We start from the raw sequence: 15,498 nt of genomic DNA, 5'->3' as shown, positions 1-15,498 counted from the left end.
ATGAGATAATCCTTGGCTAATTACTGTATATCCTGTTTTAGTCAGCTTTTATGGGGGGCTGCGACCAAAAGACCTGACAAAAACAATTTTAAGGAGGAAATGTTTATTTGGGGCTCATGGTTTCCAGAGGTTTAAGTCAATAAATGGCCTGCTCCATTCTCACTCAAGGTGAGAACATCATGGCAGAAAAGTGTGGTAGAGGAAATCAGCTGGGGACGTGGCCACCAGGAAGCAGAGACACACAGAGAGCTCGGCTCTTCAGGGACAAATTATATACTCCAAAGACACAGCCCGAGTGACCCACCTCCTCCATCTCCACCCTACCTGCCTCCACTTACCACTTAGTAATCCCTGTCAGGGGATTCATTCGGAGATTGTGCTAAGGTCCTCATAACCCAATCATTTCACTCTAAGCTTTCTTTCATTGTCTCACACACGAGCTTTTGGGGGACATTAATTTCTAAACCACAACATATCCCATTGATGTTACAGGACCAGAAGAAGTAGAATCCACTAGAATAGTAACACAAAATATAAACCCTCACATCTTCTCATATGATTTTAGAAACTCAAACACCCAAATCCAAAATAATGAAATAATGTTTTACATTCAAAACTTAAGATGGAAGGGAATAGGAAGAGGAGACGTTTTCCAAAATGTTTTGAAATAGCACGATGTCTCATGCTTTTGATTGAGATTTTAAATGTTGGTAAATCCTAGGCAATTGATTCTTATCCGCCTTCTCCATCCTTTGGTTTATTTTCCCACCCTGACCCTCTTGGTGATTCTGTTCCCCCTATAATGAAGACAGACTTCCTAATTCTTTCATTAATGTTGGCCTCTCGAGCCTGATTTAGCCAGAATGGCTGTTGTAATATGCACAATTTAATAGGGAAGGGAAATAGCTAATTATACATGTTATCAAAGGAAGCCAGGGAGTGCCTGGAGAAAAGGTACAGTTCTATATTTCAGAATCCCATATTGTAGCACAGAGTCTCAGGCCTATGACGATGAACTGTATGGCTAATGTCAGTCTTGCCCTAGCCAGAAAACCTTCCATAGCCAGCCCCCCGACTTTTGCTTGCCTTGCATTTGTTGTGGATGCGATAGGAAATGGGTCCCAAGAAATCACAAAGGGCACTCAACTATTCCAGTTAGTTCCCAAATTGTCACGACTTCTGAAAAAAAGTAATGACACAAGTCCTTATATTGACATGATATAAGGAGGACTGTGTAATCATGGAACCAGCTAGAACTCTTAACAGTACCCATGATGTTGGCCAAAGGAAGAGCCAACTCCAGGCAGGCATTCTGCATTCCTGCCTTCTCTCTGCCCTCCCACTAAAGTTCTCTCATAATCCTCTCTTCACACTCTTGGCCAAATCCTCTTACTAGATATGAGGCATCATTTGACATTAAGGACGCCTTAGCCATTAAGGATGCCTGAGGCTGGAGTTCATTCATTTATAATGGAGCATACAACTAGTAATGGCAGAACTGATTGATTGGTTTTTTTTCTCTCTAATAAGTGTCAGCAGTTTTAAAAGTTATTATTATTTTCATCATTAGCCAAAACTTGTTTTAGGAGGACAGAATCACAATCAACAGACCAGCCTGAGCTAGTCATCCCGTGTCAAGGGTGAATCGATGCCGACAGGGAGAAAAGCAGGAGCTCAGAAGCAACAAGGTCCATTTGAGTGAGGTAACTGGAGGACAGCAGAACAAACACCAGGCTTACCTTTTTCTTGGTGGTAAATGCTATGCATGGGTGTCTCCTCCTGTTTGTAGTTACTTCATACTTCTGCAAGGGAAGCCAGTGGTTGCTAGAGCTATGGAAGATGTAAACAGTTGGTGTATTAAACTCAGAGCACTTCGGTAGAATAAAATTTCCAGAAAAACCCAATTATACTTCTTCTTTTTTTTTTTTGTGGTGCTGGGGTTTGAACCCAGGGCCTAGTGCATGCGAGGCAAGCACTCTACAAACTGAGCTATATCCCCAGATCCCTTCCTTTACTTTATCATCGCCTCATGAAATTCACAGCTGTCTTCTATTCTAATAAATGGAAGACATTGTTTTCCATTTATTCTGCTATTTCTTAGTTCACCAAGTGGTAGAACCAAGGTGGTGATATAAAATAAAGGAGTGATGACCCCTATCCAAGGTTGTGGCATCCTTCTTAAGATTTTCTCCATCTGACAGCTGCTTAATGATTATTATTCCCATTTCTGGTGTTTGAAATTTTACCATGAGCTTAACTCCTCAAGCATGAGCATCAAAAGGCTTTTGTAGCACGGTGGATGAAAAGGGAAGAGGGTGACAAAACCCATAAAGGGCACTTAACTATTCTAGTTAGGCTCATCCATCTGTAAAGCACACTTCTGGGCCCACATGGACCAGCAGAGCCTGGAAAATTCAGATCTAGAATTACATTGTGGTTTCATCATAGAATAGTGGGAACCTGATGTTCATTTTACTTCTTGGGACTACCTCGTTTTTCTCATTTGTAAAATAGGGACGATAATACATTAGAGTTCCTGACACATGAAATTGCTTAATAAATCCCAACTATTGTCAATACATGTGCAAAATGGGATAAAGATACCTACTGTAGTGATGAATACTAACCAATACAACAGGACACTCTAAGTCTTGTGGCTTAACACGAGGAAAGCTTATTTCTTATGTCATAGTCCAGTACCAGTGTGGGGGAAGGGCTCTGTTCCACATGGTCATTCAAGGATCCAGGCAACTTACAGGGTGTGTCTCCACCATCTTCTAGAACGTCACCATTCTCTGAATTTAAACCAAAGATGCGGAAAGATGGCCAGAAAAAGAGACAGAATAGGTCAAAAGCGATCCAGTCTTGAGCACTTTTGCTCAGAGGTGACAAGCCTCATTGCTGCAGGATTTCTCTTGCCTCATCACCCCGAAATGCAAGGAGGCTGGAGAGGTATCTAGTGGTATGCCTAGGAAGAGAAGGAGAATACAGATTCTGTAAAGCTTTTGCAGTCTCAACTAAATGCATCTTGAAGAACTGTGCTGAGAAGTAGATTAGATGTCTTGTATTAAACAAACAGATGACATCCTGTCCAAGTGTCAGCCTCCATGAATGGAGCCATGGCTGCTATGAACCTCAAATCTCGGGGCCAAGGAAGTGAGGTGTTTACAGCACATTGGGCAAGAAGAGCAAAGTTTCAAGCTACCTTTTTAGTTTATACTGATCTTAAAGTCTTCACAGACCCCAAGGTGGGACAAGCTTTCTGCTCCTTTTTATAGTGGGCATCCAGAGACCCGAGACCCAGCAAAACAATGTCAAGGCTGCCTCAGAGCTTCAGGGCTCTTAGAGAAGAGAAACAACCAAACAAAATAAAGAAAAACAATACTGATGTGCACTGTAAGGTCTAAGGGAGTTCCAAATGCTAGCTTTTTTTTGTATTATGAAAATATTTTATCCTGCTTCCCTTGCTTTCTGGCTATGAAACCTTGACACATTATTTGAATTCCTGAAGTTTCCAACTTTTCCACTTGTAAAGAGAGGGTGATGGTGGTTGTAAGGATGAAATGAGTAGAAGGAACTGTTGGTGAGCAGCAACAATCTGTCAATCTTAGATGCAGGGCTGTCCTCCCCCTCCTTCTCTTTCTCCTTCTCCTTTTTCTATTCCTAACCTGATTATTATCCTGTTACCATCTATGCATGAAATTGATGCCTACATTAAGTATGCATTGTACAGTGGATCCCTTTATGGAGGACATGCTCCAAGTCCCCTTGTGGGAACTGGAAACCAAACATAGTACTGAATTGTAGACGTACCATGACTTTTCCTATGCACATACATCTATGGAAAAGCTTGATTTATAAATCAGGCTCAGAAAGACACCAACAATAACTAATGAGAGAATAGAACAATTATAAGCAACATTCTGCAATAAAACTTATGGGAAACCATGGAAAGTGAAACCTCAGCTAAAAGGAGACTACGGTGATTACCTCAGTGATTTTTCTCTTTGGCCATTTTATAATATGGGTGTTTCTTTGCTAGCTGATATGGTCAGAAAAGCCTGAACTGGCTCCAGGGAAGGTTCATTCAACACTGGTTCTGGCCCGTGCTAACTGTGGTGGACCCTCCCGCAATTCTCTCTTTGTATTTCCTCATCAGCAAAAAACCCTCATAATAACATTCATTCCTAGCAATAAAGGGTTGTGAAGATTTGTGGTGAATCATTTGTTGCTGCACTTTGGATAAAGACGAATGCTAATTTCCTTGCCCTTTATGAATTTTTAGGTGCCCTAAAAATATAGTCAGTGGCAAAATCCTAGAACCTCAGAGGAATTAAGAAACAGAATAAATTGAAATTTTTATTGATCAATGCAGTTCCATGGTGTTTTATCTGCCTTTATTTTAAGCCAAGTAATTAAATATGAATGATCCAGGAAACCCTTGGAACATATGCAATGCATGTAATTCCTGGTTGACCCAGTGAAAGAGAAATGAGGAATGAATGAATGAATGAATGAATGAAGCTCTTGATATTGTGAACAAACATGGCACATGGTGACAAATCACAAGTTATCAAGAAAACTAAATAATTCTACTTATTTTCTTTATTCTGAATTTCTAATCCTTTTCTTGAACAATAATTTACCTCCTGCAAAACACAAATTGATTTATTCAGTGTATTTTTACCATGGTAAAATATATATAGAATACAATTTGCCATTTCAACCATAATATATATATGTAATTTATATATGACAGTGGAATGCATTACAATTCTTATTACACATATACAGCACAATTTTTCATATCTCTGGTTATATACAAAGTATATTCATACCAATTCATTTCGTTATGCATGTACTTTAGATAATAATCATCATCACATTCCACCATCATTTATAACCCTATGCCTCCTCCCTTTCCCACCAACCCCTCTGCCCTATCTAGAGTCCCTCTATTCCTCCCATGTTCCCTCTCCCTATCTCACTATGAATCAGCCTCCTTATATCAAAGAAAACATTCAGCATTTGTTTTTGGGGGATTGGCTAACTTCACTTAGCATTATCTTCTCTAACTCCATCCATTTACCTGCAAATGCCATGATTTTATTCTCTTTTATTGCTGAGTAATATTCCATTGTGTATATATGCCACATTTTTTTATTCATCTACTGAAGGGCATCTAGGTTGGTTCCACAGTTTAACTATTGTGAATTGTGCTGCTATAAACATTGATGTGGCTGTGTCCCTGTAGTGTGCTGTTTTTAAGTCCTTTGAGTATAGACCGAGGACAGGGATAGATGGGTCAAATGTTGGTTCCATTCCCAATTTTCCAAGAAACCTCCATACTGCTTTCCATATTGGCTGCACCAATTTGCAGTCCCACCTGCAGTGTATGAGTGTACCTTTTTCCCCACATCCTCACCAACACTTATTGTTGTTTGTATTCATAATAGTTGCCATTCTGAGTAAAGTGAGAAGAAGTCTCAGAGTGGTTGGTTTGTTTCTTTTTAAAGATAGAGAGAAGAGAGAGAGAGAGACAGAGAGAAAGAATTTTTTAATATTTATTTTTCAGTTTTTGGTGGCCACAACATCTTTATTTTATTTTTATGTGGTGCTGAGAATTGAACCCAGCGCCCTGTGCATGCCAGGCAAGCACGTTACCGCTTGAGCCACATCCCCAGCCCAACAGAGTGGTTTTGATTTGCATTTCTCTAATTGCTAGTGATGATGAACATTTTTTCATGTATTTGTTGATTGATTGTATATCATCTTCTGAGAAGTGTTTGTTCAACCATTTTTTAATTTAACAATTTAGTGACATTAAGTATCCTCACAATGTTGTACAATCACCATTATTATTTCTAAAACTGTGTCCTCCTAAATAGAAACTCTGTACCTATTAAGCACAAGTTCTCCATTTTCCCCTTCTCCCTCCTCTGGTAATATCCAATTTGCTTCCTCCCTCTATATAATTTACCTTGTTGAGATATATCATGAAAGTAGAACTGTAAAGTCTATTTTTGGCTGGTATATTTCACTTAGCATAATCTTTTTAGGGTTCTCCTATGTTGTAGCTTCTGTCAAAATGTCATTCCTCTTTATGGCCAAATAATACTTTATTATATGTATTACATTCTGTTCCATTCATCTGTTGGTGACACTGAGTTGCTTCTATCTTTCAGCTGTTGTGGATAATGCTATAATGAACATTGTTATAAAAAATATCTTTTGGGTCCTTGTTTTTAATTCTTTGTGGTTCACTTCTACCTAGAGGTGAAATTTCTAGATCATATGGTTACTTTGCTTATCTTTTTTGAAAACCTGGCTATTATCATTTGGATCTGGAATGTTCTAGAAAGGCTCATGTGTCCCTGGTGCAGCAATGTTCAGAGTGGGGCTTTTGGAAAGCCACTGGACATTAATGAGTTCCTAGCTGAATGGGCTATTAAGGAGGAGAGGCACAGTAGGAGATAGTAAGTCACTGGAAGTATAGCTTCAAATGATATATTTGGTCCCTGGACTCTTCTTTCTCTCCATGTGCTTCCCAGCTGCCATGAAATGAGTAGCTGTGCTCCACCACATGCTCCCCACCATGATGTTCTGCCTTGCCAAAGGCCAAAGCAATGGGGCCAAGTTACCATCAAACTAAAACCTTCAAAACCATGAGCCAAAACAAAACATTTCTCCTCTCAGTTGATTTTCTCAGGTATTTTGTCACAGTGACAAAAGCTGACTAACACATTGGCAAACTGTCTTCCCTAATGGCCGCACCATTTTACATTCCCACCATTCCCACAATGTACTCCGATTCTCCACATCCCTGTTAACATGTTACTATTCACAGATTTTTTTTATAGTCACACTTTTAGTGTAAATGCAATTTCATTGCAGTTTCAATTGGCTTTTCTCCAATGACTAATGACATTAAACATTATTTTGTGTGGTATTTGTATATCTTCTTCAGAGAAGTATGTGTTCAACTTCTTTACTCATTTCTAGTTCGGGTCATTTATTTTTATTTTTTGTTATTGAAGGCAATTTGGTTTTAAATACGTTTTCAGTGCATGGTAACTGGTTCTAAATGAAGTATATCATCAAACATTTAAGTTGTTTACTAATCTGTAAAATTTAGAGTGACAGATGTTCAAACTCTTTGTAGCTTTGTCAAATTTTTGTTTTTCTATTAGTTTTGCTTTACACATTTTGATGCCAGGTGGTTTGATACTTCAGTGTTCATTGTTGATTTGATTTCTTGGTGTACTAATCTATCATTTTATCAATATAAAATATTACTTTTTTCCCTTTTAAACTGAGTTTGCTTAAACTTTCCTTTGCCTATAACTGTATCCTGATTTTTGTGTATATTTGTTTGGTATATTTTGGCCAACCATTCTTCTCAAAGTTTGTATTGTTTTACTTTATGTATATCTCCATGTACAGTTTATAAACAGGATTTTAAATTGTTATCTAATCTAAGAGAACTTTTTTTTTACCCTTCCCTGTCACCATCATTGATGTATTTGCAGTAATTCCTGCCATTTGTAATGTTTTATTTCTGAAGTCTTATATTTCTTCCTCTTTCTATTTCTTTGTTAAATGCTTAAGTTTTCTGTTTTAGTTTTAGTTTTTCTCTCTTTTGCAGCTTTTAAAGTTAACATCTCATTTCTTTTTATTCTGCTAGGGGTTACCCTAATTTGTTTACAAACTCAAGATGAGGAACTTATTTGGGACTGATGATTTCCAGTTTGAAGGAGTTAGACATGGTGTTTGTCCCTGACCTCCATGTGAGTGGTATCTGTCATCTCAAGATCTTAACTGACATTGTTCTCTCTCCTGGGAAGTGGGACGCATTCCCCTGATTGCAAACTGATACCTAACCATCCTTTAGCCTCGGCTTATATATTCCTTCCTTGGGAAGCCTTTCCTGGCTCTGATGCCTCAGCAAAGTGCCTCCTATGTCCTCCCAAAGTGCTCTGTCCTTAGCCTGTTGCAGCAGATGGCTCAGTGATCCATAGCTGGTTCTCCCTTGCTGTTCCTGAGGCAGAGGATACTATGCTTTGTTTGCTGATCCATCTCAGCATCTTGCTGCATTGCATGGAAGGCCCACCAGTCTGCATTTTAAACTTATCCCCTGTGCAGTACTGTTTTGAGGGCTGGAGTCAAGGACTCACACTAACAAGGTGAATTTGGTAGAGACAGCTGGAGTTCAACCCTTGGGCAATATTTCTATATTTCAGAGAAAGACAGTTTTACTAAAAGAATGTTACTTCAGTTCCTCCCAGGTTTTTCATGCCCTAACTAGTGAGTCTGCCTTGCTCTTGGTCCATTTGTAGACAATTGCTGGAGGCAAATTAGAAAATAGGTAACTCCCAGGCCTGCCTGGCCCCAGGGCGGCATGAAAGACCTGGGGGAGAAAACCTGCCTCTGTGTTCCTACTGCAGCTAAGTGCTATGGCTTAAGCTCAGTGAAGGCATCTAAATTTCCAGAAAGTACATCTGGGGTCAGACATCATGTGGCCGTTCATCCTCACCAATCTCTGACATAGACAAAGCGTGTTCACATGCTCTAGTCCTCCTGCCTGTCCTTAGTCACCTCCTGCACTGAGAGGTAGAGCAGGACACCTGGGGGATGGGTTGTGGGAAGATCTGGGCTCTGCTTCATGTGTGCAGCCTTCTGAGAGCTACACTCTCAGTTACCTAACCACAGCGATAAAGAGAATGTGTAGCAGGGATCAGTGAAATCCGGACGTCCTATGGATGATTCTCACACTGAGAGTTCTACTTATGCTTCAAAAGTGCCACAGAGACTGTGTATAGGTAGGTGAAAGTGAAGGTGGACATACAGGAGAAGCCAGGGGCGTTAAAGACAATCTCACCTGCTTCAAAAAATCGCTAGTGAAATTCTAATTTACACCAGAAGACTTAATGTCTTTTCCTGATTTGAAAGCCTTTTGCTACCTATGTGTTCTTTTTGTTAAAAAATAAAGATGAAAAATAAAAAATGAAAAAATTTTTAAAAATGTGACTCAAGTGGTTAATTAATTCCCAGTGTTGGAAATTATGGTGTTTATATTCAGAACTACTGTCTTTTCAATATTAGGTTTGGAGCTTGTTGGGTGTAACTACCTACCAGTGTAGTGTAGTACTTTTGTATTTTCTTTTAATTCCGAATCCTAGAATCAGATTATTTTACCTCTTTGGGGAAATTTTATTTGTGTAGGAATAGTGGTTTCAGTCCCCTTCCCTTCACTCCGATGGTGAAGAGTGGGGTTCATTCTAGGTCAAACACAGGACACCTGATGCTGGACAGATGAGAGGGACAGCAATTTGCTAGTCATACACACAGCCTAGCGAGAGGCATGCTATGCCATGTGGGTCACATTGGGATTGCACTCAGGAACAGAAGGAATAAAGGATTGTGGGAAGCAGGATTTGAAGTATCAAAAGGGTGGATGGAGGAGCCACGGGTTCCCAAGGGAGGCTGGATTGGCTTATTTGAATAATTCCTCAGGCTGGCAGAGAACTAGGACCCTACTAAAGGATAAGCAGGAACTGTGCCTGCTGTCTATGATAAGGAGCATTTGGCTGGAAGACTTTCCCACAAGTAGAGTAGGGAGGGGAACTTGCTATTAGACCATTCAGGGCATTCCTAATTTTAGCAGATGACATGCAGCATATATCACAGAGTCTTACTTTCAGGTGTTACACCACAGTATAGAACAACTGTGCAACTCCAGAAAACATGATTACCCCCTTGTTCTATGAGGTAGAACCCAGGCAGTCTTAAGCATCCTAACTGCAGAACATAGAGGCAGGAGGATTGAAATTTTGAGGCCAGCCTAAGCGATTTAACAAAATCCTGTTTCAAAATAAACTTTTAAAAAAGTGATGGGGATGTAGCTCAATGAGAAAATGTTTATCTAGCATGGAAGAGGCTCTGTATTCTGAAAAAAAAAAATGAAAAAGAGATGTAAATTCTTGCTCTCCCTCCAGGAAACATTGCATTCAAATCACAAGAAAAGGCGTAGGAATCTGAGTTTCAATAAGCCTTTCCAATGATTCTCATACTTGCTAAAGATTGCAAATTGCTTTGGAGGACATTGTGATAGTTGCTCTCAATCTAAGTTATGCAGAAAGAAGAGAGTAGTTAGGAGAAAAAAGGTGGCTAAATGCCAAACAATTCTTCATTTCCCATACCTCACCCATAGGTAGATTTTAAGCCTGTTCCTTTAAGTAAAATCCTTCATATAATGGAAAGTATAAATATGAAATATAATATAAATATGAATGGAAACTCTATTGGCAGTATGGTTGCAAAGAAGTGAGATTAATTTTCAAGGAAAACATTTTTTTTTCATAAAAGAAATCAAACTGATGATACCAAAGTAGAGGAAGAGAGATAAAGTAAATACAATAAAATAAGGTTTGTTTTAAGCTGATAAGTCTAACCTGTTGAGCATTTCTGCGTGAGGAAGAACACCACCATGGCTGTCTTAGCAGTGTCTAAAATAGGAGAAACTACAGGAAGTAAAGTAGTCCCTCCTGATCCATGGGTTCTCCTTCCATAGTTTCAGTTAGCTGAGGTCAACTACAATCCAAAAATATTAAATGGAAAATCAAATAAATAAGCAAAAAATTTTTAAGTTTTAGATTGTATTCTATTCTGAGTACTGCAATGATCCTGTCTGCTCTGACCTGCCTTGGATGTGAATCATTCTTTTGTCCAGAGATTCCATGTTGGATATGCTACACACACATTTGTCACTCAGCAGCCTCGGACATCAGATTGACTGTTGCAGTATTATAGCACTTGTGTAGTCGTGACCCTTATTTCATTTAATGATGGTCCCAAAGTACAAAAGCAGTGAGCAGTGATGCTGGCAATTGGGAGATGCTAAAGAGAAGCCATAAATTATTTCCTTTAAGTGATAAAATGAAAGTTTATCATAGATATGTATGCATAGGAAAATGCATAGTTTGAGAGTGTGTGTGTGTGTGTGTATATATATTTTTTAAGGTTTTTTTTTTTTTTTTGTAGTTTCAGATACCCATTGTGGTCTTGGAATGTATCCTTTGGGATACATCTTGGGATAAGATGAGCCTACTATACTTTCAAGTTTATAGAGCCTGTGCTTGATACCATTAAAGTAGGTTTGGGGACAGAGAACTGGTTGGAACTAGCATTGTTTAATGACAACAATTTTCTTTGAACTGGTAGGCACAGCGTGGTGACCTGAAGTGAACGTGTTGTAAGTCTTGGTAAGAAATACAAATAAAATTCAGGAACTCGTTTACAAAAGGTTCCCTAATATTTTAGATCACCTAGTTTTATTTTAAAAATAGATCTTCAAATGTTCAAACATTTCTAAAACCTGATTTATGATGAGCATCAAAGAGCACAACTGTGATGATGACATACTTTTCAATTCAATATCAGCTTTATCCCCCAAATCCCATAGTTTTGTTACCTTGAATATATATAAACAATTTATAAATTTTGTGAACTCTGATTTGCTTTGAATTGATAGAATATTGCAATTTATTTGGAAGAAATTATGCATTATTTTGTCCCAGGCAATTGAAGAATAGTTATGTTCATAGGTATCTGAAATTAGGACAGTATTTTTTCATGATGCTAATTTGTATTTGTATCATGTTTTAGTCAACTTTGCATCACGGAGACCAAAAGACCCAACAGGAAGAAAGAATCTAGAGGAGGAAAATTTATTTTGGATCACAGTTTCAAAGGTTATTCCATGGTCAACCGATTGCATTGCTTTGGGCTGGGGGTGAGGCAGAGCCCTTCCTGGGTGGAAGGGCATAGCAGAAGAAGGCCAGGAAACAGAGAGAGAGAAAGCACTTGAGGGCAAGGAGCTAAGAATGACATAGTCCCCAAGGGCACCTGTTAATCCATTCAAATTATTAATCAATCAAATGGAGCAATCACTGATGAGGTTACAACTCTCATAATATTGGAATTTTTCTCTCTGATGATTCCTGCATTGAGCTTTTGGAGGACACCTCATATTCAAACCATAAAATATTATTGTCTCAAAAACAAAGTACTACCTTCAATATTGAACTTTCGAAGTTGGTATTTCATTTTCAATAATGTCTGATGTAGTATTTTTGATAATATGAGGTTTAAAAAGTTGTGCTATGATTATATAAATCATATGGAAAAATGGAACCACTTATGGAATCAACCTAACTCCTTATCTATTTGAAGCATCTCAGGCTTGAGAGGTTCTTCTGACAATCAACAGATGTGACCTTCCTTTGTTTACAGGTACAAAAAAAAATAGGCATAACAGTAATAAAAATGATTTTAGAAGTGTCCAAATGACTAAATCTTATTATTTTCATTTGATCTTAATGATAGGTCATGCCTTAGAGTGTTATATAAATACACTTTCAGCAGAACTGTTTGTATTTAAACAACCTCCAGGCTTGATCTCTTATAAATACAATTTTCAATCCTTCTTCTAAGGTTCATACATGTTGCATCTGGAAAATAGGTAGATGTAATCATTTGCACCTCTGTGTCACATCTTCCTAGAGGCCATGAGTGAAGGTGATAATACAAAGTGAAAAATCTGTAAAGCCCAGCCCAGCAGCTACACCTGTTAATCAGATTACTTTACTAGAAAATGAAAAGTCTAGGACAAACAACAAATGTCCACAAGACCTGAGGACCACAGAGATAAACTGGAGCTGTCCTAGGCCATCTCTACCTTCACCTATACCTACATTCATCTTTTTATACATAAAGGTCTTTCCATTTGCTAATGGTCCAACTAAGATAGGCTCATCCCCTGGCCTTGTAAAAACCCAATGCTCTCTCCAAAATGTCTGTGAAACCATTGCCTTGCATTTTCCTGGTCACCGCTAGCCCAAACTTTCTGAATCTTCTAACTTGTTCATCATACTTCTGTTTTGGTTTTGGTTTTGGTTTTTTGATCACACTTTGGCATGAAATGAAATCCAACTCCTTTCCTGATTCCTACACAATAAAAAACTTTTTGTGTAGATATTACTGATAAATTTGGATATTAAAGGGTAAAGCAAACCACTTATGTTTCAAGCAACTTAAAATTAAATATTTTTATATCCTTGTTTCTCAACTTCCTGGTGTTTTGCTACACTTCCTGTTGCCCTTTCCAAAACAAGGGATATGAGTCCAGCACAGTGGTGTGTCCTCCTAGAAGCAGGGCTCTTCTCCCAACTCTTGTTCTGCTTCCTGACCTGGACACCTAAGCTACACTCCTCTAGCCTCGCTCATCCTTCTCTTGACTCTGATGTCTGGCAACTGCCCAACAAATGTCTCCAGGTAGCTTCTCTCTGTACACCCACAGCACATGGCCTTATGCACAGACAGGTATAAATCTCAGTTTAGGTTTGCATGGAGACACAGCCCTTGCACCTATTTTGTTTTCTCCAAGATTCTTAGCTAACAGTGAATGTGAGATATAGCATGGGTGTAGCTGGAACTTTTGGAGAATACACTATCACATTAAACATACATTTGATTCTGATATCCTTCAATTTTGGAAACTTCCATCCATGAAAAAAAGAACCATAATATTGAAGCAGGAGGTATAATTTAGTAGGCTTTTTCTTGGATTTCATTTTAGTATTTTACGTTTGATGTTTTTTATTAAAAATACTTATCTTACACTTTGTCACAAACACTTGTGTATTTGCAATATCTCTGAGGCAAAATTCAATAGATAGCTATGAAACAGAATTTTAGAGCTAGAAAAAGTAAGTCACCTTATTTAAAATTTGGGACGCAGATGAGTGATGTGTCAAAGGAACAAAACCTTTGGTGACTGAATGGGTGATGTTTGGTCCTCCTGCCTTGCCATCCTCACTGTTTGGTCCAAAGGAAGATAATGCACAATGAAGTAGTCATCTTATCACAAAAAGCCTCCTTACAGCTGGTTCCACAGTTATCATATTTATTGAAAGAAAGGAAACATCCACTTATTAATTCCTTGGAAGGCCGACCATCTGCAATTTGGCAAACATAGTTAGGGAATATTTTTATCTTCCTAATTTAGTAGGACAGCTGTAACTAGAAGCATTCGTTTATAAATATTGAGTGTGTCTTACTAACAATGTGGAATTGTTTTTAATAAAATAAACACATAAGCTTTGGGATATATTTTGCCTAATAAGATAAATATGAAGTTATATGAAAATCATAGACTACTTCAGTCAGGTTTATAGAAGAAATTAAAAATATGAGTATATAACTATGTGGACTTTCCCTTTTCCTCTCACTTTTCTAGTGGGTTGTAAGAGAAATATAATCCAAGGGAATTCACTGCAAAATTGTTAGTATGAATAAGAGACTGTGTGAGGTTAAATGGATTAAAAACAATAATTAAAGACTATAGATAATGAACATGTTTTTTTTTAAATGGTTGTTAGAAATAGTAGGGGGAAAGGCCTAACTAATAATAGCAACAAAAACTAACTAGAATTAATAAGATAGTTATTTCGATAAACTATAAGCAGAGACTTGGAGTAAGAGTAACTTAATACAGGAAGTGGTGTTCTGTGAAGGCTAAAGCGGTGGTTCCTGGGCCCCCTTCGCCTTTCCCCTACTCTACTCCACCATCTTGGCTGTAGGTTCATCTTCCCATTTATGTCATGGGCCAGGACGGTTGCTCCAGTTTTCCCCATCACATCACATTCGTGTTCATCAATTTTTGATTGTGGAAAACTGAATTCACTGTGGCTGGTTTAGACTTATATAACTAGGTTCTGGCATATGAAAGGGTTTATAAAATCAGAGGCCAGGCTAATAAAACAAGCTCTGGGTTAAGATTTCAGGACCAATTCCCAAAGTCACCTGAAGGAACTGAGCCACCATGGGAACTATCACCCTTTCTGGGATAAAGAAGCTGTTTACCTGATTGGGAAGCTGCCCCTCTACTTGCTGGCTACTGCACAGACTGTCTCCAATCACATATCCTCACAGTCCTGCAATAATTGGGAAGCTTGTGCCACTGTTGCTGTCTTAAAAACCAAATGGTTTTGCTTCAGTCTCCACCCATGAGTCTTAACAGAAAGTCTTTGGGTAATTCTTCCACACAAGCACAAGGGGCTTGCCAGCAAAAACAGCTGGAACAACACTTCTGCATTCTGTGTTATGCACACCTGCCTGCCAAATCGCCCGCTTATGCACCTGGTGGGTCAAACACTCACCACACAGAAATCCACAGCTGTCAGAAAACTGGGCAAGATCCTTTCTAGCTTTGAAATATAGGAAGACACACAAGAAGGAGATTAGAAGCAACAAGTACCAGTTTGCCACTGCACCAAAATCTTTCAGACAAAAGGAAGGAGAAAGGAAAGGGAAGGGGGAAAGGACATTCTTTCTCAGGAGATCAGCTGCCTGCAGAGACTTCTCCAGAGGCCCCACCCGGTGATTTTCATTTGCTTTTCATTATCCTCTCCTGGCTTCAAGGGAGACAAAGAAATAGAA

The 15,498-nt window shown here is 38.6% G+C and overlaps 1 long non-coding RNA gene across 1 annotated transcript in view; it reads right to left on the bottom strand.

Moving 5' to 3' along the window:
- Positions 1–2,742: 2,742 nt before the first annotated feature.
- LOC144255492 (uncharacterized) overlaps positions 2,743–15,498 on the bottom strand; it is a 68,835-nt gene continuing 56,079 nt past the window's right edge. Inside the window, exon 5 of the long non-coding RNA XR_013343789.1 lies at positions 2,743–2,968. This is a non-coding gene — a long non-coding RNA (uncharacterized LOC144255492). The remainder of the gene's footprint in view (positions 2,969–15,498) is intronic.

This window comes from Urocitellus parryii, chromosome 6 (genome assembly GCF_045843805.1).
Source record: "Urocitellus parryii isolate mUroPar1 chromosome 6, mUroPar1.hap1, whole genome shotgun sequence".
Lineage (NCBI taxonomy): Eukaryota > Metazoa > Chordata > Mammalia > Rodentia > Sciuridae > Urocitellus > Urocitellus parryii.
This window is presented reverse-complemented; position numbering and strand designations above follow the sequence as displayed.